This window comes from Eptesicus fuscus, chromosome 11 (assembly GCF_027574615.1).
Source record: "Eptesicus fuscus isolate TK198812 chromosome 11, DD_ASM_mEF_20220401, whole genome shotgun sequence".
Taxonomy (NCBI): Eukaryota; Metazoa; Chordata; class Mammalia; order Chiroptera; family Vespertilionidae; genus Eptesicus; species Eptesicus fuscus.
Window position 1 is genome coordinate 38,179,706 of NC_072483.1, and position 22,481 is coordinate 38,202,186.

Sequence of the window (22,481 nt, forward strand, 5' to 3'; positions counted from 1 at the left end):
TAGGAACACACCTTCCCTCATCTAGAGAGAACTGATTAAAGTCCTAGCTCTCTCTCAGGGCCTCGCTCTCATCAGGCAGCGGGCAAAGGGGAGTATGTTTTAAAGATATGTTTATTGATTTCAGAGAGGAAGGGAGAGGGAGAGAGAGAGACTGATCAATGATGAGAGAATCATCCATCGCCTGTCTCCTGCAGGCCCCACACTGGGAATTGAGCCTGCAACCTGGGCATGTGCCCTTGACCGGGAATTGAACCGTGACCTCTTGGCTCATAGGTCAATGCTCAACCACTGAGCCATGCCGGCCGAGCAAGAGGAGGATGTGTTAAACTGGGTTTGCCGGCAGCCTTCTCTGCCCTGCTTCTCTGTGCTCCCGCCACTCTCCTGTGTTCTCAGGCTTTGGCATGTTTGCTGCATGGTCCCCCCCGCCCCCTCATGCCCCCCCCCCCAGGTGAATGATGACTGCAGGTTTTATCCCGTCACACTTTACAGCAGTGTCAGCTGCGCCTGTGGTGGTGTCAGATGGCTCTGATGGCGGCTGGAACCAACCCAACCCCATGCTTAGAAACGAGCCTTTTTTATCTCAAGAAAATGGATGGGGGCAGGGGTAAGCGGCGGCGGGAATCTTCTTTCTGGTTGCGTCTGACTCACAGAGAAGCAGAAGCCCACGGAAGCCACGGCATCTCCGTCGCGCAGGAATGAACGTTAGTGTCGAGTAGGAAGGGACAGAAGGGGAGATGGGTGTTGCCGCTGGCAGCTCCCGTTGGCTGGGGAAGGTCTGTGTGAGCAGGGTGGCTGGCTGTGCTCCAGGCCAGGGGCAGGGTGTGCAGGGCCTGAGTGGGAAGTAGAGTGAGTGCAGGGTGGTGGTGTAGGAGAGAGGCCCATGAGAACCAGGTGCCTTACCACAGGGACCATGGGACCAGCGGGAAAGTCTTCAGTAGTCGGGCCTGGAGCCTTGAAACCCGTAAGCTTTGCCTCGCTCGGAGGGCTTACGTAGAGTAATGGCTAACCCTGTTCCGCACTGAATCCTTTCTCTGCACAAAGGTTCGGAGAAATACAACTGAGGAGACTCTTCCAAGGAGCTGTATGCCCTAACCGGTTTGGCTCAATGGATAGAGCTTCGGCCTACGAACTGAAGGGTCCCAGGTTCGATTCCGGTCAAGGGCATGTGCCTTGGTTGAGGGCACATCCCCAGTAGGAGGTGTGCAGGAGGCAGCTGATCGATGTTTCTCTCTCATCGATGTTTCTAACTTTCTATCCCTCTCCCTTCCTCTCTGTAAAAAATCAATAAAAAAATATATTTAAAAAAAAAAAAAAAGGAGCTGTAGCTTTCTTGTTACTTCCACTACCAATGAAGTCCTCCTTTATTGGTCATGGGTCCTAATTGGCCGATGATGAGTTCACTTAAAAAAAAAAGATTTTATTTTTATTTACTATTACTATTTTTTAATCTTCACCTGAGAATATTTTTCCATTGATTTTTCAGAGAGAGTGGAAGAGAGAGGGAAAGACAGAGAGGAACATCAATGTGAGAGAAACACATCGATGGGTTGCCTCCTGTATGCTCTCTGGCCAGGGCCTGGGCTGGGGAGGAGCCTGCAACTAAGGTACGTGCCTTTGACCAGAATCGAACCCGGGAGCCTTCAGTCTGCAGGCCAGTGCTCTATCCACTGAGCCAAACTGGCTAGGAGGGCAGATTTTAGTTTTTAGAGCAGTTTTGGGTTCACAGTGAAATGGACTAGAAGGTACAGAGATTTCTCATATACCCTCAGCCCCCACACAGGCTCAGCCTCCACCATTATCAACATATCCCACCAGGGAGGTGCATTTGTTAAATCAGTACCCCTCCCCTGATACTTCACTGTCACCCAGAGTGCCCATAACTTATCTTAGGGTTCACTGTGTAGATTAGACATTCTGTGAGTTTGGACAAACGTGTAATGACATGTATCCATCATTAGGTGTCACACTGAATATTTTCACTGCCCTGTTTCTCTCTCTCTCTCTCTCCACCCCACCTTGAACCCCTGACGACCGCTGATCGTTTTGCTGTTTCCACAGTTTTGCCTTTTCTAGAATATTGCATCGTTGGTTTCTTTCACTTAGTAATAGGCATTTAAAGTTCCTCCATGTCTTTTCATGGCTTGTTGGCTCATTCTTTGCAGCACTGGATAGTATTCAGTTGTCTGAATGTAGTACAGTATTTTCATTCGTTGACTTACCTAAGGGACATCTTGGTTGCTTCCAAGTTTTGAACAAAGCTGCTATCAACACCTGGTGCAAAGTGTTGTGTGGACATAACGCTTTCAGTGCCTTTGGGTAAACCCCAAGGAGCACGATGACTGGATTGTGTGTAAGAGTGTGTTCGGTTTGTAAGAAACTGCCAGACTGTCTTCCGAAGTGGCTGTGCCACTTTGCATGCCCACCAGCCACGCGTGAGAATCCCCGTTGCTCCGCGTCCTCACCCGTGTTTGGTGTTGTCGGTGTTCTGAGTGATCCCTCATCGGGAGACGGGGTAATGACCTCAGTGCTTCTCTCACAGGGGAGGGGAGGTTTGAAAGGAATGTGGCCTGTGAAGCCCAGGGCTGACCCTCCGGTTCCCCTGTGGGCTTGCTGTTTCAGGGGAACCATCTGCCTCAGAGCCCAGCTTCAGCTTCCTTCGTCCGTCTCGGTGGCCCAGAATGGATTCAGCCCCATATCCTCAGCCAGATGCCCTCCAGCGGGAGCTCACCCTCAGATCTGTGTGTGTTCTGGCAAGCACGTGTCTCCTGGATGTGCGGCAGGCTTTGTTCCCTGTGAACAGGACGCGAGAGCAGCGGTAACGCCCCGACGGCCTGACGTCTGGGTTCCCGCTCCTGCTCTGCCACCGACTACGGGTGTTACTCGTCTTCCTTTGGTTTGCACGGGATTTGCGATGAACATGTTAGGTCTGTAAAATTGCCCTGTGAGGGAAGCCAGCTCTTAGAACGCGTGTGGTAAGTGCAGAAATAAGAAATGAGGTGGAAAGCGGAAAGGTGGGATGCCCCGCCTCCGTAATTTGTGATGCTCCCGTGAGCTCCTGTGGAAATGAGAGACAGTGACTCATGGAGCTGATGGGGTGAGGATGTGCCTAAATGGTCCAGATTGGCTCGCCAGGCAGGGTGAGCCACACTCCCGTGGGCGTCGAGCAGTTACTGCCTGACACTGTGCATGAGGGCAGCTACAGGGCTGTTCCTTCCGCAGGGAAGTGAGGAAGCCAGCAGGTCAGGCAGAGACCTGCGTGTCGGGGTTCCCTCGAACATCCCTTACGTGGCCCATAAGTGCCATGTGCAGACACACTGTCTCCGGATGGCACAGCTGCTTTTCTTCTGCCTTTAACACAGACTGCCTTTTATTTGGACAAGCCCCAGACGAAGGAGATGGCTTGTGCTTAGGTCTGCATTGTACCAGAAATGTGTACTTCAGACACCAGAAGCCCATTATGTGAGGGACCGGTGGGGGCCACGACTGGCCGGGGGAGCAACAGGTGCATCTCTCCTCCTCCAGAATTGGCCCCGTTTTGCGGAGCAGATGCAGTTGACTGCATGTACGGCCACTGTGCCCAGGCCATCACTCCATGCCACACTGCACAGAAGTGTCACTCGAGAATGCAGGCACATTACTGGCCCTTCGGTCTGGGGCATTCGGATGTTTCACAAGGCCTCTGGATGTTGAGGGTCTTCAGGAATCACAAGAGAATATGTGCCAGTTGCACACATCCTGGAGTCTAGTGTTAATATTTGATTGGGAAATGTTTGCTATGGAAAGTTAGAGATACTGGACTGAGCCTCATGGGCTGTTGTGTCAATCAAAAAAAATGATTGTGGACTTCAAGTTCTTTAGCAAAAATTCAATAGAGATAGCCTTTATTTAAAATATTTCACTTTTACAAAACAGTGTACATTTCTTTCAGTTATGTAGTTCTTATTAGAACTAGATGTGTGTACTCTAAAATGTGAATGAGCCCTGGCTGCTGTGGCTCAGTTGTTTGAAACGTTGTCCCATGCAACTAAGGGTCGATGGTTTGATTCCCAGTCAGAGCACATACTCAGTTAATCCCTGGTTGAGGTGCAGGTGAGAGGCAGCCTTCCGGGGTTCTCTCTCCCTCTCCCCCTTTCTCTCTAGAATCAATGAAAAATGTATCCTTGGGTGAAGAAGGTATACATGCACTCATATGTATGCATTGAAGTTTGTGTGTGTGTGTGTGTGTGTGTATCATAGATTCTCAGAGTGTGATCTTTTTTATTTTTAGAAATTGTGATGTTTAAGCAGATCTTATCTCCGTTAGATAAGCTTGAATTCTCTTCCCTCTCTGCCTTCTAAATAGAGAATTTCTACCCAAGCTATCTATGCAGTGTCATGGAAGTTTCTGGCCCTGAAAGAGTAGCACAGACCTGGTTTCAAATCCCCAGTCCTTGTTCTCCATAGCCCTGTGTCCTTGGAAGTTACTAGGCAACCTCTCTGATTCTTGCTTTCCTCGTCTGGAAATGAGAAGAAATGCTTTACCATTTAGGTCTTTGAGAGACAGGGGGAATGTTTGTAAAGGGCCTGGCCCCTAAAACACACCCGAGAAATGCTGCTACTGCCCCAACTGGTAAGGTTAAGTGATTTGCCTCTCCCCCTTTGCCGGCCTCTCTCACACTTCATCCTCTTTTATTTTTATTGAATTTATTGGGGTGACAATTGGTAGTTACATACTTTTCAGGTGTACAGTTCTATTGCATTGTGAGTGAGTTCACCACCCCAAGTCAATTCTCCTTCCATCACCATTTACCCCCCTTTTACCCCCCATCCACCTATCCCCCTTCCCCTCTGGTAATCACCATACTGTTGCCTGTGTCTATGAGTTGTTTTTTTCTTAATCCTTCACCTTTTTTACCCAAACCCCCCCCCCACAACCCCTCCCCTCAGACAGCTGTCAGTGTGCTCTCTCTCTATGAGTCTGTTTCTGTTTTGCTTGTGTATTTTGTTCATCAGATTCCCACATATGAGTGAGATCATATGATACTTGTCTTTATCTGACTGGCTTGTTTCACTTAGTGTAATGCTCTCCGGGTCCCTCCATGCCGTCACAAAGGGTAAGATTTCCTTCATGCTCTTGACTTCAGTCTTCAATCTGTTTCTCTGACGTGAGGCAGGGAAGCCACCACCGCTTTAGTGCAGAGACCCTTCAAGCCTGATTTGGGTTAGTAACTGTTGAGGAAACCGTTCCAACTAAATTACTATTTGCATTTGCATTGGTAAGTTCTGGGCATGGTGTTGGGGACTAGCGGACCCATTCACAGCTTCTGTGGCAGCGACGTGTTCGCTATCTCATTGGTTTTCATTTCCCGTAGTGTGTGCTGCTCCAGCCAGTGTCTTGTTTACTTATTCTTGGTCCTGTTGTAGCTGCCATTGAAAGTGAGGAAGACCCACCCGTGAGAAACACAAGGAACTGAGTTTTGAAGGAGTGTGAGAAGCAATCCACCGGGAAGCAAACCCAGCATCTATGCGTTGTCGTGTGGTTTCGGGTTGAATCTGTGGGGCTGAGAAAGGCGCCCCAGAGTGGCCACCTGAGCCCTCTTAAGTCGGGAGAAAATGATGCCAGCCCACCAGGTCAGGAAGTACACACTCAGCAGTTTCTGAGGAATTGATGGTGACTCGGTATTAGCTTTGACTATATGTTTTTCTTAAGTTTGTGATGTTTTAATGAGCAGTCGAGGAATTCTAGCTCCTTTTAAGGCAGGAAAAATCTTATCGTAGCTTGATACCTGTGGCACCTTGACTTATTCTCACTGTGCTGCAGGTAGATTTCATCAGGATGCACAGAAGGGATAAAATAAAGACTGTTGAGTCTGACATGTTTAACCTGAGACGAGAAAGAAACATCCTAGCAGAATGCTTAAGAAAAATCACATTTTTATTGGGATTTTGACCCCCTTTCAGTATTTTTGTCGCTTACATCCCCCTGTTTCTTCCTTTCAAAGTGGAAATTCTTAGTTTGTGTGCCCTTGGCCTTTAAACACAGTCCCTTTTTATGGACTCGTGCCCTCTGGGCTCGTTCTCACACCCCCCCACACCCCCCGCCAGGTCTCCTGGACTTGATGGCAGCTAAGTTGGCACAATATTTTTCCAGAGCCCCTTTCATCATAAGAGGCTGCTGTGTAGGTGGATAGGACATTTTTGGGGTGGTGTCCTTTATTTTTCCGAATGGCCTCAGAGACACTCTGAGGAGCTTCCATCTTTTTTTCACCGAGTTTCCATAAACATTTGCTTCCTGCAGGTTTATTGAGCATCAGCTGAGTGTTGGAGCCTGGGCTCGAGGTGAGGTGGATGTAAAAGTAAATAAATACTTGGCCCAAAGCTTTGGGGACCTCTCGGTTTATGAGACAGGTAATGACAGTTAAAGCATTGAGGTGTCTACAAAGTTGTGACATCACAGAGAAGGGACAAACAAACCTCTTTTGGGGGGAGCCAATGAGGTTCCAGCTGTATGTGATTTTGGAGTGGGTTCTTGAAGGTTGAGTTAGGGGTTACATGGCAAGTAGGTGCTTCCAGGGGTTGGGTTGGACAGGAAGGCCGTCCCATCGGGAAAGAACAGCCCACATGAAGTCTGGAGGGCGTGCAGGCACGTGGCTGGAGCTCTCAGGGCATGGCGGGCAGGTGGCATTCGATGAGGATGGAAATACAGGGGGAGCCAGCAAGCATTTTATTCTTTTGGCAGTGGTGGTGTTTGACCATATTTTAGGTAGCGGGATGAAATAAATAGATTTGAATGCTCAGACAGTAACTACCAGTATTCATTCTATACAGGCCCTCTTGGAGTTAAGGAGACTGGTTGGGACTCTTTGCAATGATTCGAATGAAGTAAAGTGGTTTAAGCACCTGCAGTGACCAAGGAGAATGGAGGGAGGTGGAGGTCAATTTGAGAAAGTTTTAGGAAAAAAGAATCTATAGGTTGTAGTGACCTGTTGGATATGAAAATTAGGGAAGGAAGAAAAGTGCAAAATGGCTCAGGGCCAGGGCTTGCCAGGCCTTTCCCGCTAATGTCACACAGGAAGTACTGGCCCAGCAGTTGGGAGAAGTGGACTATCCCTGGGACACTGCCCTAGACTGCCCAGCAGACCAGAGAGATGAGGGATCCACCTCTCTTCACACCCTTACCTCATTCTTTCCACCCAGTTGGGAAGCTTGCTAGAAGCTTGGTTTTCTAGATGGGTCCAGATTCTAAAAATTGTGCTAATGGCTTTACATTTTCCCCTATGCACCAGGTAGTTACCAGGTGTCTCCAAGGTGGTCATTATTCTCGTATTTTAGGTGAGGACCGTAAGGCTCTGACAGGTGTAATGCGACCCCAGTTCTGGGATTCCTGTCCCTACGGGTGTAGATGCCGGTATGTTGACTACACTGTGGAATACAGAAACAGGTTGGTCAGGTAGGGACAGCAAGTTTGACCTTGAATATCTTGCATCTTGGTTGTTTCACACGCACTGCCCTCAAGGGAGGAGGAAGGATTTCAAGACAGGGCATCTGTGCCAAATGCTGTGAAGGTCAAGTACGATAAGGAATGGAAAGTGTTTGTTAGCCTTTGAAAATAGGGTAATTGATGACCTTAGAGTAGAGTCAACAAACATTCCTGTCATTGACCAGGTGTTGAATAGTTTAGGCTTTGAAGGCCACAAGGTCTGTGTTTTAACTACTCAGCTCTGCCGCTGTAGTGCAGATCAGCCGCAGACAATGCATAAACGACCACGCATGGCTGTGTTCTGCTTGCCCTTTATCTTTAAAACATGCAATGGGACAGGTTTGGCCTCTAGTCCTTCCTTGGCCAACCTGACTTAGAGGAAAGGAAACGGGGAGTGGAAACTTAGTATTTATTCAGTGCTTACCATGCCCCAGACACTTTAGATCAGGGGTCCTCAAACTTTTTAAACGGGGGGCCAGTTCACTGTCCCTCAGACCGTTGGAGGGCCGGACTATAGTTAAAAAAAAACAAAAACTATGAACAAATTCCTATGCACACTGCACATATCTTATTTTGAAGTAAAAAAAACAAAACGGCAAAAACACCCGCATGTGGCCCGCGGGCCGTAGTTTGAGGATGCCTGCTTTAGATAAACATTTTTAACCCTGAGGTACAGGTACCAGCCCCACTTAGAGTTGATGGAGAAACCCAAGAGTGTAGATGACTTGCCTGAAGGTTACACAGCCAGTTAATGACTGGCTGGGATTTGAACTTCAGTCTGCCTGACCCCAAAGCCCCCGGGTCATTTCCACTCCACTCCACTGTCACCCGGAACAGCAGCCTTAGGTCAAATCCCTCCCAAAAGGCATAGATGGCACAGAAGCCAGCAAGGTCTGCGTTCCTGCCGTTGTTCTGTGACTCCAGTGACGCTGTGTGTTTTTTGGCTTCACCCTTGTATTCGTCAGCGCGGGCTGCCATGGCCAAGTACCACACACCATGGGCAACCGCAGACGTTTATTGTCTACAGTTAGGAGGCTAGAAGGCATGACAAGGTGTCGGCAGATTTAGTTTCTCCTCAGGCCCGTCTCCTTGTTTGCAGAAGACCATCTTCTCGCTGTGTCCCTCACATGGTCTTTCGTCCCTGGTGTCTGCGTGTCCAAATTTCCGCTTTAAGAAAGAAAAAAGAGAAAGAACTCATGGACACGGATAACAGTGTACGGTGATTGTTGGGAGGGGCGGGTGAGGTGGGGGAGGTGGCAGAGGGTACAGGGGGGTAAGTAATGATGGGAAAAAATAATAAAATGGAAAAATTTTTCTTTTTTAAAGATACCACTCGGATCGAATTAGGGTCCATCCCAGTGGCCTCGTTTTAACTTACTTATTCAACTTCTTTAAAGGCTTCTTCTCCAAATACAATCACATTCTGAGATACTGGTAGTTAGGGCGTCAACATCTGAATTTGGGGGAACACAGTTCAGCCTGTCACAGCCTCCCTCCTCTGTGATGAGTGTCAGGCCACCGTGAGCCTGAATTCCTCATGCAGAAGGTAGAGGGAATCTTCTATATGCGAAGGTGTCTCTTAATTATCATTTGCACCTTGAGTGAACTTTTTAAAATAAACTTTTTATTTTAGAACTAGAGGCCCAGTGCATGATTGAATCATGCACGTGTAGGGTCCCCTACACGCTTTCGCTTTTCGGGTGGAGCTGGGTGCCTGTCTGCTGGTGCCGGAGCAGACAGGCACTTTTGATGGTCCGCGACCGCTGAGGGGGGCTACCCTGCTGTTGATGGTCCGTGGCCACTGAGGGGGGCTACCCTGCCGTTGAGAGGCACAGCTGGGTATCCACGGCAGGCCCCCTCAGCGGCCATGGATCTGGCCATTGAGAGGCACGGGGGGTGGGAGTCCCACCCCCTGCACCTCTCAACAGCAGGGTAGTCTCCCTCAGTGGCAGCAGATCCGTGCCTCTCAATGGCCGGATAGGCCACCCCGAGTCCCGCCCCCCAGCCTCCTGCCGCCCAATCGTGGGCGTAGCGGAGTGATGGTAATTTACATGTTACTCTATTATTAGATAGGATAGTTTTAATTTTATAGAGAAGCTCCAGAGATAGTTGAGTTCCCAGAAACCACATACCTAGTTTCCCCCAGTTATTACCTAGTACATTAGTATGACACGTTGTTACAAGTAATGAACATTATTAGCTAAAGCCCATACTTCCCTGGTATTTCTTTCATTTATACCTAATCTTATTCATTACATTTACTTGTCGTGTCCCCTTGGGCTCCTCTGGGCTGAGACAATTTCTCAGACTTCCCTTGGTTTTGATGACCTGGGCAGTTTTGAGGCAGAGCATACCGTTCAGGTGTTTTGTAGGATGCCCCTCTGCTGGGATTTCTGTTTTCCTCGTGGTCAGACTGGAGCTGTGGGTTTTGGGGGAGGAGGACCCCAGGCGAAAAGTGCCCTTCTCATCACATCGTGCTGATGGTACACACTAGCACTGTGACTCAGCCCAGTTTATAATCACCTGGGCTACCTGACCGGGTAGTGGTCGTCAGGTTTCTCAGGGTAAAGTTACTCTTCTCCTTACGTCCCTCTCCATGCTGTGCTCCTGGGAGGGAAGTCACTGTGCATAGCCCACCATGAAGGGTGGGAGTGATGCTCCCCTCCTTGAGAGTGGACTCTCTACATACATTATTTAGAGTTTTTCTGCATGGGAGGTTTATCTCTTCTTCCCCAATTTACTTATACTAGTACTAGAGGCCCGAAATTCGTGTGCAGGTGTGGTCCCTAGGCCTGGCCTGTGATCAGGGCCATCTTCCCCAGCTGCCTGCAGCCGACCCGACCCTCACCCACTCCCAGTTCCCCGTTCGCCATCGGGCGATCGGTGCTTGATGGCCAGTTCCCGCCTGATCATTGGCCCCGGCCCCGCAGCGGGTGGCCATCAGGCGATCAGAGCCTGCTGGCTGGGGAAGGGGACCAAGAGGTGGTCAGTGCGCCTCATAGTGTCTGGTCCAGCGGTCGTTCTGGTTGTTCTGCCATTAGGGTCAATTTGCATATTACCCTTTTGTTACATAGGATATCAGTATAGATTCATAGGTAGATGAAATGGCAGTGTTATACTGTGAGGCAGTGAGCCCTGAGGTCCTTTTGCAGCATCCCCCCTGCCCTCCACCCCCCAATGTTGCCTTCTTGGCTGCAAGTGAGGCTGATCAGCCTTTGCAGGGGCCTAGTATGTTGGAATTCTGTTAGGTCAAGCCTAAAATGGGGGCGGAGTTGCTGCCTCAGCAGTTTAATTCTGCCATGTGGACTGTTAACCATATGTGTGTTACCTGAAACCTTAAAGAAAAAAGCATTCATGGACTTCACAATGCTAATGGGCGCAAGCATTGTTGTCTTGCTGGTAAAGAAACACACTTCGGGATTTAGTCTGAAATTAGCATTGAAGCAGCGCCACCGTGTGGTCACTGCTGGAGGGTCAGTGTGTTCTAGGGACAGTTTTTGTGGAATTCCATGACTGCTGACCTGCATGCTGTCTAATAAAAAAGTACTTTTAAGAAAAAAAACAACATTGCAAAGTCTTAAAGAAAAGAGAAGCTGCCTCTGACCGTGCGTGTATACACACCCGGGTTCACATAAAAAGTAAACACTTTGAAGTTAAAATTCCCAATTTATTTCTTTGGGCATATTAAACTGTTAACTTTTAATATGTGTCTTAAGGAAAGCTTTTTCCTCCTGATTATTCAAAAACTGTTTAATAGCTGAAGTGTAAAAGGGCAGCAGGTTGAAAAATCCTGACCTTCTGGAGCTATTTTTCTTTGGCTGTAGGTTGTGGGCTTAATTTAATAGTTTCATTCTTCTTTGCCCAGATGTTTGAAGATGTTTTTGCAATCAGGCCTATGATGTTTAAGCGTCCGTGGAAAGCAGCCAGGGAGCCCTCTGAAGCTCACTGTGATCTGTGGGAATGTGTGTGTGTGTGTGTGTGTGTGTGTGTGGTGTGGGGGGGGGTGGGGGGGAGAGGAGGGAGGGCGGTTAGGAGATTAGCAGCTCTCTGCCTTCAGGAATGTTTACATCCACAGGAGGAGTCCTCAGATCCCGAGAGTTGGGTGCGTTGCTGGGATCCTTTAATGTGGCCTGTGGTTGACCAAGGTGACTACAGTGGAGATTTCGTGTGACAGCCTGTTAGAGCTGTTTTTTAAAAAAATAAAGCAGGTACTCTTTTTGTTGTAATCCATCAGCGTTGCCAGGAGCTCTAAACTTTATGTTTATTTTGATCCGCTGTTGAGAGGGCGGTGAAGTGAAGTTGCAGTTTCTGGGGCAGATGAGAATACCTCTAAAAGATGCTGACAGCCCCGCAGTTCTGTGGAAAGCCTTCTCTCCGTTGTGTCCTGCGCCCGGGACACTGAAGAGGTGAAGCGGTGCTGCTGAGGGGGTTGTGGCCGGCGGGGTCGCTCACGGCGGTTCCGCGGTAGGAGATGGCTCTGCCTGTGGCTCCTCACCTGGCCCCTAAGTCAGTGATGCCATGGGTCACCTGTGTCATCTGCCAGGGCAGCCTGTCCTGTTCGTACTTGAAAGAGATCATGGCTGAGCCCAAAATACCGCTTTGCTGCTGCTCTCGTAGGCCCCTGATGTTTTCCGGAGGTTTCCCAGATCATGGAAATCACGTGCTTTCAATGTGACCTCCTCACCAAAGGGCTCGGAGAAGGGCGTTGGCCTCAAGCTCGCAGCCTAACCTCTGCGGCGCCCCGACTCCCAGTCTCCGCGGAGCCTGTCGTGGGGGCTCTGGGACGGGCAGAGGCCGCTGTGTGTGGCCTGACACACCGGCCCTCCGACCGACCGTGCTCAGCGGGTGCCGCTGCTCCTCACCTCAGGATGGTGTCTGGGGCAGAGAGTCTAGTCTGTTGGGGACGCTGGCAAGCATACAGCGATGGCAGTGAGTCAGAGGCTGTGGAAGGGTCTAGAATTCAACTGAGGGACCAGAGCTGGGGGGGGGGGGTGAGAAGGGGAACAGGCTGTAGACAGTGATGGACTTGAGCTTTTTTCCCCTTCCTTTTCTCTCTCTCTCTCTTTCTTTCTCTCCCTCTTTCTTTCTAGGATGGGAGGGTCTTGAGCTCCTGAGTAGTTTGGAAGCGAGAGACTGACTGTAGACAGTGGAGCCGCTGTTGTTAAAATGAGCATTTGACGTCTGAGAGCAGCAGCAGCAGTTTGTGTACAGATGATCAGACTTTCAAATTATTGCTCAACGTATTATAAGTAAAAATTTAAACCACGGCTTTCCATAAGCCTTTAAATGCAATTTGTAAGTCTTATGGTTATAATTTAATTAAAATTAAACATTTAAAATGAATTTCACTTGAAGCTAAAAGTTACATATTTCAAATAGGAATCAAAGCCAAGCAGTCCGATACTCCATGTTACATTTTTAAAAACGAAAAATCCTCTCCTGGATACATTCCCTGCTGATGCCCAGTGATGCAAACTTATTCCTAAATATAACACCATTCGTCAATATTTTGGGTTTGACTCGTCACTTAATTTTCAGTCTTGCTGAGGTTGCCAGACCACCAGTATTCTAGATCAGCTCAGGCGAGGTGAGGTCAGGGCCAGTAATTCATGACCCCAGTAGGTTACCATATGGGGATTGCTTGGCTTCAAGTAAAAGACAGTCAAATACTACAGAATAGCTTAAACAAGAAAATAATTTACACTAGTGGCCAGATTATTATGATCTCTGAACGCATAATAATCTGGCCACTCAGTGTATATCCTATATAATAAAAGCTAATATGCAAATTGTCCCCTCAACCAGGAGCTCGACCAGCAGGCAGGCCGGCCAACTGCCCATGTCCCCTCCCCCTGGCCAGGCTGGCCGGACCCCACTCATGCACGAATTCATGCACTGGGCCTCTAACATACACATACATATACTATATATATTTTGAGTGGCCAGATTATTATGCGTTCTGAGATCATAGTAATCTGGCCACTCAGTGTATTTCTCTCTTTTGTTAACAGTCCGGGGTAGGTGGACTTCAAGGTGTCATCAGGAGCCAGGCTTCTGTCTTGCTGCTCACCTCTGTCTTAGTCTCCTGGGGCCGCCATAACATCCTGCACTCAAAAAGCAGAGGTTTGTTCTCTCCCCAGGGTGTGAGCAGAGCTGTGCTCCCTCAGGAGGCTCTGGGGAGGATCTGTTCCCTGTCTCTTCTAGCTCCTGGGGGTTCCTGGCAACCCTTGGTTTGTGGCTGCCTCCCTCCATTCCTTCTGTTTTCACTCGGAACCTCTGGCTGTGCGATGCATCATCTCCCTCTGCCTTTTGGTTAGAAAGTTCCTTGTGATGGCATTCCAGGCCCACCCGGACAGTAATCCAGGGTGAAGCTTTTATCTCAAGATCCTTAATTACATGCGCCTAGGTCACTTTTCTGAATAAAGTAACAGTTACAGGTCCTAGGGTTTTGGTCCAGCACACATCCTTGGGAGCCATTATAAGCTACCACACCCTCCTACCACAAGGTTACCGTGTGGTCCAGGATGATGGTTAGAGCACCAGCTGGCAGGCCACCGTTTCCTGCCAGAGGAGGAAAGCGAGAACGGCGGAAAGGGACCTCTCCCGGCTGGGTCAGCTCCCCTCACACAGCCTTCCTTGGAATGCCCCCTAATGCCCACTGTCCTCTCGCTGGCTGCATTTACCTAGCTGCCAAGGAGGCCGGAAAATGCAGTCTTACTCACACAATGCACTGTGCTGCTAAAGCATTTCTCAAAACGGCAAAAATATGACATGCAAATAGAAGAAGGTCATATGTCAAACCATTTTATTTAGCTCATTAATTAAGGAGGGACTGAGGGAGAGGTTAAGACTGGTTTAAATGAGGATTTGGAGTGCAGAGATTTGCATTCTCTGTCAGACAGAGTTCATTTGCATGGCTGTGGACAGGAATCGTTTGCATTGCTATCAGTTTTCTGCAGTTTGCAGAGCTGTGAAACAATCCAGTTGATAGTCAGGTCCCCACACCTATGCAATGAGACCAGCCTGGAGAGTCCGCATCACATACACCACCCAGCAGCACCCACTGAAGAGACTGTAATTGTTTTTTTGGTGTTTTTTTTTTGTTTGTTTTTTTTTTGTCTCTTTTGAAGTGTTGGGTACTTTTCAAAAACAGTGACCAGTTAAAAATTAGGGCTCTTACCAAGATGGAGGGGATGGTCGATGCTGGGCTGGCCTCTAGCTGTTTCTGCCTCTCGTGGGTCGGAGACCTTTGCCCAGGGTGGGGGCTTCATACAGCGAGAGCAGTGCTCCCCTACACAGATGGACCCCCTACGTGAGCCCCCCCCTTCTTTTTAATTAAGATTTTTCACTAAATTCTTTTTGATTTACAGAGCTGTGAGCGTTGACAGATGCATAGAGTTGTGTGACCACCACCGCAGTGAAGTACAGAGTAGTGCCTCATCCTGCCCCTTGGCAGCCAGCCCCTGCCCCCTGGAGAACAGCCTGCTGTCCACGCCCGTAGTTTGCTTTTCCAGAATGTCATGTACTAGTACATGGAGTCATACAGTGTACAGCTTTTTGAGTGTGGCTTCTTTCACTGCGAATAATACATTTGAAATTCATCATGTTGTAGTAGGCATCAGTATCTCTTTACTTTATTCCATGGCATGGATATACCATGGTTTATCCCAGGGGTCCTCAAACTTTTTAAACAGGGGGCCAGTTCACTGTCCCTCAGACCGTTGGAGGGCCGAACTATAGTTTAAAAATAACTATGAACAAATTCCTATGCACACTGCTAAGTTGGCTGCTAAGCAGGACAGGCAGCGGCGGCAAAAACACCCAGCGGGCTGGATAAATGTCCTCGGCGGGCCGCATGTGGCCCGCGGGCCGTAGTTTGAGGACCCCTGGTTATCCATTCACCAGTTGAAGGACATTTGAGTAGCTTCGAGTTTTTGGTGATTATGAATAGAATTGCTATAAATATGTGCCTACAGGTCTTTTGGGTGAATATACAATTTCATTTCTCTTGGGTCAGTCCCCATTTGTGGAATTGCTTGGTCACAGGGTGTTTAACTTTATGTGGAAATGCCAGTCGTTTTCCAAAGTGGTTGTACGATTTTGCATTCCCACCAGCAATGTAGGAGAGTTCCTGTTGATCTGCATCCTCACCAACAGTTTCTAATAATCAAAAATAGTTTTCCTGCATTGTAGCCGTTCTGCTAGGTGTACAGTGGTAGCTCGTTGTCTAACTGGGCCCTCTGAGTGGTCTCAGTGCAACCTAGTCAGGTTAATCTTTGATTAAATGGGCAAATCCTCCTATTCAGAGCAACAATTTTTATAGCTATTTCTCCATAGAAACTTTTGGATCCTACATCTGTCTTGTCTTTTCTTACCTTTGATTTTGACACCTGAGCACAGGTGCAGGGTTAGCTTTCATGGAGTGACAGGATGAGAATCGTTGTAAGTGAGCGCGAGGATGGAGCGGAGGAACATTTCAGGTGTTTCCTCCTAGTGGCCATCATCTCTGCGATGTAGGAGCTGAGGGTTCCTGTGTGGGGCACACGTGGGGTGTGCATGTGTGTGTGTAGCCGAGGTTTGTTTGAGGAGGATGGAGAAGTCTTGGCCACTGTGGAGGATGGAGGGAGAGCTGATGAGTGAGACACAGTACTGCTCCTCCTCTCCTGCCCTCTCCAGGATGGTTAGGGTGGACTCATGGCCCACTGGCCAACAGGTGGGAACCTCTGGGACCCAGGCCTTTCTCTCCCACTCCTTCCTTTTCCTTCCCCCAAGTCTCCTGCCCTAGACAGAAAGAAGGAATGAGGTTAGAACAGGATTCCATGGTAGCCACTGTGCTGCATGAATACTTGAAAAATATTCCCAAATCAGGAAATCCCTTAGACATTATTCATTTACAGCAAGTAAGTTAAATGCATTAAAAAAGCAGAAGGAGCCGAAACCGGTTTGGCTCAGTGGATAGAGCTTCCGTCTGCGGACTGAAGGGTCCCAGGTTCGATTCCGGTCGAGGGCATGTACATTGGTTGCGGGCACATCCCCGGTGGGGGGTGTGCAAGAGGCAGCTGGTCGATGTTTCTCTCTCATCGATGTTTCTAGCTCTCTGTCCCTCTCCTTTCCTCTCTGTAAAAAATCAATAAAATATATTAAAAAAAAAAAAAAAAAAAAGCAGAAGGAAACCTTTTCTTGTCAAAATTAATAACTATCTGAGTACCCAGCACTGTGATGAGCACTGTGAGGGAGCCAGCAAGAGGCAGGCTGTCCTGCTTCCGTGGGAATGGGAAGGGGGTAACACTCTCTCCCCACTCCTGTGCACGCCCCGTGGGAACAGGTCACCCCCACCTCATCCTCAGCCCAGCACAGGTCCTGCCTCTCCCCTTCCCTAGTCATGTGTCACTGGTGACTCTTCCTGTCTGATCTTCATACTTCCGTGTAAGCTGCCACAGAGAATGGGCTGGGTGTGGTATCGCTAACACCAGACAGGCCAACCCGAGTGTGCACCCGAATCCCTCAGTGCCCTGGCCTCACCTCAGGCTGAGAATTCACTTCTAACGAGAGCTCAGCTGCTGCTGTTGCTGCTGGCCTTGAGACCCCTCTCTGAGCACAACTGGTCTGAACCCACAGGGGAAGAAAGTGCTCAAGGACCCCGCCTCCCTCTTTTTGGAGTCAGTTAACTTGATCGTGCAGCTTAGGGCTCCTTTCCTGCTAGTGTGAAAAGCAGGAGGCCCTGCCCTAGTTCCCGAGAGACACGAAATTTCCATGTCCGGGAGGACTTCGATCCTCCAGAGACATTTTAAACCAAGGTTTGTGGTTATTCATTTATGTCACGGTTTGGTTAATGATTCTTACCCGCATAACGAAACCAACTGCAGGTATTACATTCTTTATGGTAAATTATAATTACTACCAGAGTTAGAGGAGGTGAGCGCTAGAGATTTCTCCCCTATATACTCACTCAGGTCTGAATGAAAACAAGTCTCGGACTGAATTCTGCTCATACGTAGATTTATTACCAGGTTGGCATGACACAGCCGTGTAACTAGTTCTGTATGTCTAGTAGAGTCCCAGCTCTGTCCCTTGCAGGGGTCAGTGCCCTGCGAGCACCTTGCATTCAGTGTTCACCTGTAGCAAGTATGACAGTATTTCATAGACAATGTACTAGTTTCCTATCGTTGCCCTAAGGCAGTGGTCTGCAAACCGCGTCTCACGAGCCACATGCGGCTCTTTGGCCCCTTGAATGTGGCTCTTCCACAAAATACCACGAGCGGGCGCGCACGTACAGTGAGATTGAAACTTCGTGGCCCATGCGCAGAAGTCGGTTTTCGGCCAGGGCGAGTCTATTTTGAAGAAGTGGCGTTAGAACACTCAAGGGGCCAAAGAGCCGCATGTGGCTCGTGAGCCGCGGTTTGCCGACCACTGCCCTAAGGCATTGCTATGAATGTATCCGCTCAACACAAACTTATCTCACGTTCCGAGGTGAGAAGCCAGGCACAGCGTGGCATAGCCAGGTGGGTCTTGGCCCTGGGTTTCAGGGGCTGAGCTGAAGGTGCGGCAGGGCTGTTTCCTTTATGGAGGCTCATTCAGGTCGGCAGAATCCAGTGCCAGGCGGCTGTAGGATTGAGGTCCCCATTTCCTTGCTGGCTCTGGGCTGGGGATTGTTCTTGGCTTCTGTAAGCTGGCTTCAATCCTGTTCTGTGGCCTCCTTGCTCCGTCGTCCAGGCCAGCAATCTGTCAGGTCCAGAAGGGCCGAGTCCTTTGTCCAGGACCACCTGCCCCCCCCCCCCACCCCCCCCCCCGCCTCATCTCATGTTCCTTGGGTGTGGATGAGGTCACAGTAGGAGTAATAACTCAGATTACACTGACTTGCTACCTTCCTCTCCTTACACAAGGCACTTGTAAATGGGTTTTTGGAAGTTTCTGGAAGCCCCCTAGGTGTGTGTCGCGTGTGCTCATGAGATGAAGACTGACCTTCACTCTTGCTCTTCCTGCTTTTGAGGGTTTCTGTGATTATTTTGGACCACCCAGTAATCCAGGGGACTCTATAGTTTAAGGTCAGCTGATTAGAAACTTAATTCTTATCCATCTGCAGAGCCCCTCACAGCAGTCCCCAGAGTATGTTTGATTCAGTAATGAGGAGACTGGCACTTTGGGGTGACATCTTTGGAGTTCTGCCTACCACAGACGAATTCCTGCATCCTGCTATTTTGCATCTGGGGCCTAGCCATTCTCTGGGCCTGGCGCCATTTACTTACCAAGTCTAGGGTACCTCTCCGAGGGCCTGCTAGTTCTTCATACCTGGGTCAGCAAGGGCCAGAGCGCGTCTGTGGTATTTCTAGTCAGTCCTCTTACTGCAAGTATCATAAATTTCACTACTGAAAATAGACTTCCAACTACCATTACACTCATTAACAAGGTCAGAAATTCAGCCAGTGTGCAAATCCACTTCTAACCCCATGTGTGCCCATTAGCATGTCCTTGGTGTTGGCTGGTGACAAGGATGGTTCACTAACTGACCTACTGTGGACTCTTGATTAAAAGCTAGTGAATTACTCCTGGAGCCTGTATTCCAGATTAAGACAATGAATTGCCTTTAGGTGATAGAGTAAAGCCAACTGACCCACATTTATGTCACACTGTGTATGTTGAATTGTTTTGAAATAAAATTCAAACGAGGTAATAAAGATTCTTGTCCCCTCAGCGGAGGTCCTCAGGATCTCACCCCGTGCCTGGCACGCAGTGGACTTGCAACAGATACCGGAGTAAATGAAGTGAATGAACGAATTTCTGTGCTTTACTGCATACAGCAATTGCATACAGTCTATAACAGCAGTCCGATCAAGCTGCACTGGAAGGAAGTAGAAACATCACTTGGATTATTGTTGAGCGAGGAGTTTATTGTACTCACAGTGCTGCAAACACGCACCCTGCAAACAGACTTGAAAATCTTTGTCCACGTCTGTCTCAATGGCGCCTGCTGGAAGGAGCATGGCTGCGTTTTGATACACTGCTTTCCCACTAGATTTAAGCACCTTTTGATAATGGATGTTTATTTACATCCACCCATTAGGCGATGACCCATGTTCCCCCTCTCACCGCCTTGTTTTCATTTCTTCTTCCCTAGAATTGAGTTCTAAATTTCCCAGACCCACCTGTCCTTGCGTGTGGATGAAGTCACATTAGCAGTAATAACTCAGGTTGCACAGACTTTCGACTCTCCTCTCCTTGCACAAGGCCCCAGGCCCTTGTTAAAGAAGTTTCTGGACGCCCTCTGGGGTTATGTCACCTGTGCTCATGACTAGGGCGGCTGCCGCTACCGCTGGTGCACTTCTCTCCTGGAGCCCTGCCCGCATCAGCTCCCAGTGCCCAGGCGTGTGTGTCGGGAGCCTCCGGCGGCCCTTTGTCGCTCCCTGGAGTAGAGCCGTCTCAAGCAGCGTTTTAGGTTTTACTTACAGCCCCTCCCCTGTTCCCACAGGAGAAATCCAAGTGATGGACAGACAACACACTGTGCTTGGAATTGTCCTCCTCTCGAGTTGAGAAGTTTTGACTGGGTCAGTTCAGCGTCTTGCTCCTTCCCTCATAGAGAAAAACCTTTCACAAGGCTCTCACCCCTCATATAAACCCAGGGTTGTGGGCAGCCCCACCTGGTCACCCACCTGCTTCCACTTGGCAAGGGACACAGCTGCGGGGGCGGGGGGGGGGGTGTTGTCAGCCCAGGTCTCTCTTATAGAGCGTTAAGTTTCCCCCCTTCTCAGTTCCAAGTTCTGTCTCCTCCTTTCTCCCCCCCAATACTTTCTTTATGGGGTATATGAGGGAGAGAGATCCAACTTTAGAAGCGTAGGTATCGTGCTCTTTAAAAACCCAAGCCTGGGTGCTGCCGGTTTACCGGAGTTTACCGTTTGGAAATGGCTATTGAATGACATTTGCGCTGGTGATAAAGGTTCCCCGCTCCCACTCCCCCAAAGGCCTCTTACTCATCTCCTTTTCCTCTTTCTCTCCTTGTTGTGAACATTTCCCAGTGTGAGATGAAAACCTAGACCAGATAAAATGGACAGGAACCTTTACTGTGAAAGGTCAAGATGCTAAAAAAACCCAAAAACTCTAAAATGATTGATACCACACAGTATCGTTTTTCACAGTCTCCAGATGTTGTGAGAAATGTAAGATCTGTTTTAAATGCAATAAATAGCCTCAGGTGTGCTCGTCCCAAATACTGCTTTCGTGTATATATATGTATTTTTAACTAAAACGCTCAGGAATGAAAAGGACCCCCTGCCCTTCTCTCACTGCCCGAAGATAAAGCCCAGTTTGGTTTATTTCTGCCATCCCTTTAAAAAAAAAATTCCTTATATGGCAGTTTCTAAGCAGCAAAATAGTCAGCTGTGTGATTAAAATGTCAAAAAGAGTAGGAAAGCTGGCCGCTGGGTAAAGTATGTTTACACGAAGGCTGGAGACTGAATGGGGAGAATGCGGTGCCTCCCAGGTCCTGGATGAAGTGATTAAGCGGGGGAGGCCGCGTCCCCCCTGACTGACAGGCCCTCCTGCATAATGGAAGGAGCTGGCAGGAGCTCTTGGCGTGCAAGCTGCACAAATGGTTACCTGTTTAACCTTTTTAGCACATTTTGTGTTTCTTTTCATCTTACGAGCGCTTTAACTTTGAGAGCCTGCTTCCGCAGAATCACATAGTAGAGAATTGGGGGTAGGGGTGGGGGCGGGGGATGGAGAATGAGGGAACTGGGATGAGGAAAGGGATCCATCCAGAGGTGCAATGAGGTGGATTTAATTTATGCTCAAGAATGATCCCCATTTACCTCAAACCTTGTAAACTGGTTAAGTTGGTGCTCCAGCCACAGCCCTAGACCCTGCTTAGACCCTGATGGGAGAAGGGGGTCTTCCTTAGAGGCCCCGCCCTGTCAGCTGCCCAGGAGTGATGGGAGGTGCGGCAGTGTGGCAGGGCAGCCCGCGATGCTAGATGAGCTGATTTTCAAGCTAATACTTGACAGTCTTGCCTCGTTTTTAAGAGCCTCTTGCCTTAAAACATAGTTGTAGCCAGAATACCATGCTTTCGGGGTAATGATTATGTGGTTTTGCATTCTGATCAACTTGGGGAGATTAACCTGATAGCGCCTGGTTTATGTAAAGGGGGGAATTATGCTAGGGAATGTTGAGCATTTCATTTTAAACAGGAAGCTGTGAGGAAAGACAATGGCAGTGGTTCCCCTGAGTCAGGGGGTGTTGGGGAGATGCATTGTTCAGTTTTGATCACTGTTGAGTGAACTGCACTTAGCACGGCCAGTGGTGAACCTGAGGAGGGGCAGTGAAGGATTAAAGAAAACAGACAAGAGAATATAGGTGGGGCCAGGTAGGATACTGTTCTCGGATGGAGAGGCAGTGCCACAGCCTATAAGGCGAGTCTTTATTTTATAGTCAGATCCCATGAGGCAAAGCAAGGGCGTGGTCAAGAAGTTTACAATGTTCTTGCGAGTTTTGAATCTACTTAATTACATGCACCTGAGAACTCTATCAAGCTTTGTTTTGGCAGCACTTGCTGCACCTCTTGCAGCCTACATCACTCAGCCACCTGGGACCACAAGTTCGGACAATAAGGTCAAGCTTACAGCCAATTGTGCTGGGAGGGCTTTGCCCTCCAAGTTGGGACCTACACATGGCTTTGCCATGCGAGGACTGTGCCCTCTCATTAGTCCGAGGCTTGAACCTGTGCAAATGCTGTAGCCGCTCTCCACATCTCCCCTTTTTTTTTGTTTTTAATCACTTCTATTTACATTATTCATCACAATCACTTGGACTTTATAAGGATTATTACAAAACTAGCGTTCCCGTTGCAGGAAAAATCCTGCAATAGGATTTCCTGCAGCACTCTACCCCGCCTCCGTTCCTCCCTTGTCGCCCGCCCCGCCTTCTCTGCCAGCCTGCCTGCTTTTCCCTTCTCCCCAGGCCCCGCCTCCGCTCCGCCCTTGTCACCCACCCGGCCTTCTCCACCAGCCCGCCTGCTTTTCCCTTCACCCCCGGC

General features: G+C 48.9%; 1 protein-coding gene and 1 long non-coding RNA gene across 3 annotated transcripts in view; one reads left to right on the forward strand and one right to left on the reverse strand.

The window, feature by feature from the left end:
* TANC1 (tetratricopeptide repeat, ankyrin repeat and coiled-coil containing 1) overlaps window positions 1-22,481 on the forward strand; it is a 184,126-nt gene that overhangs the window by 55,288 nt on the left and 106,357 nt on the right. The gene's annotated exons all lie outside the window — the stretch shown is intronic.
* On the reverse strand, window positions 8,540-18,225 carry LOC129150674 (uncharacterized). 2 transcript variants are annotated; one of them, XR_008557402.1, is made up of 3 exons: window positions 17,922-18,225; window positions 15,835-16,067; window positions 8,540-8,626 (listed from the first exon to the last, which is right to left on the reverse strand). It is a non-coding gene; the product is annotated as an uncharacterized LOC129150674 (long non-coding RNA). The 2 variants fall into 2 exon arrangements; XR_008557403.1 differs by having other exon boundaries at window positions 17,913-18,225.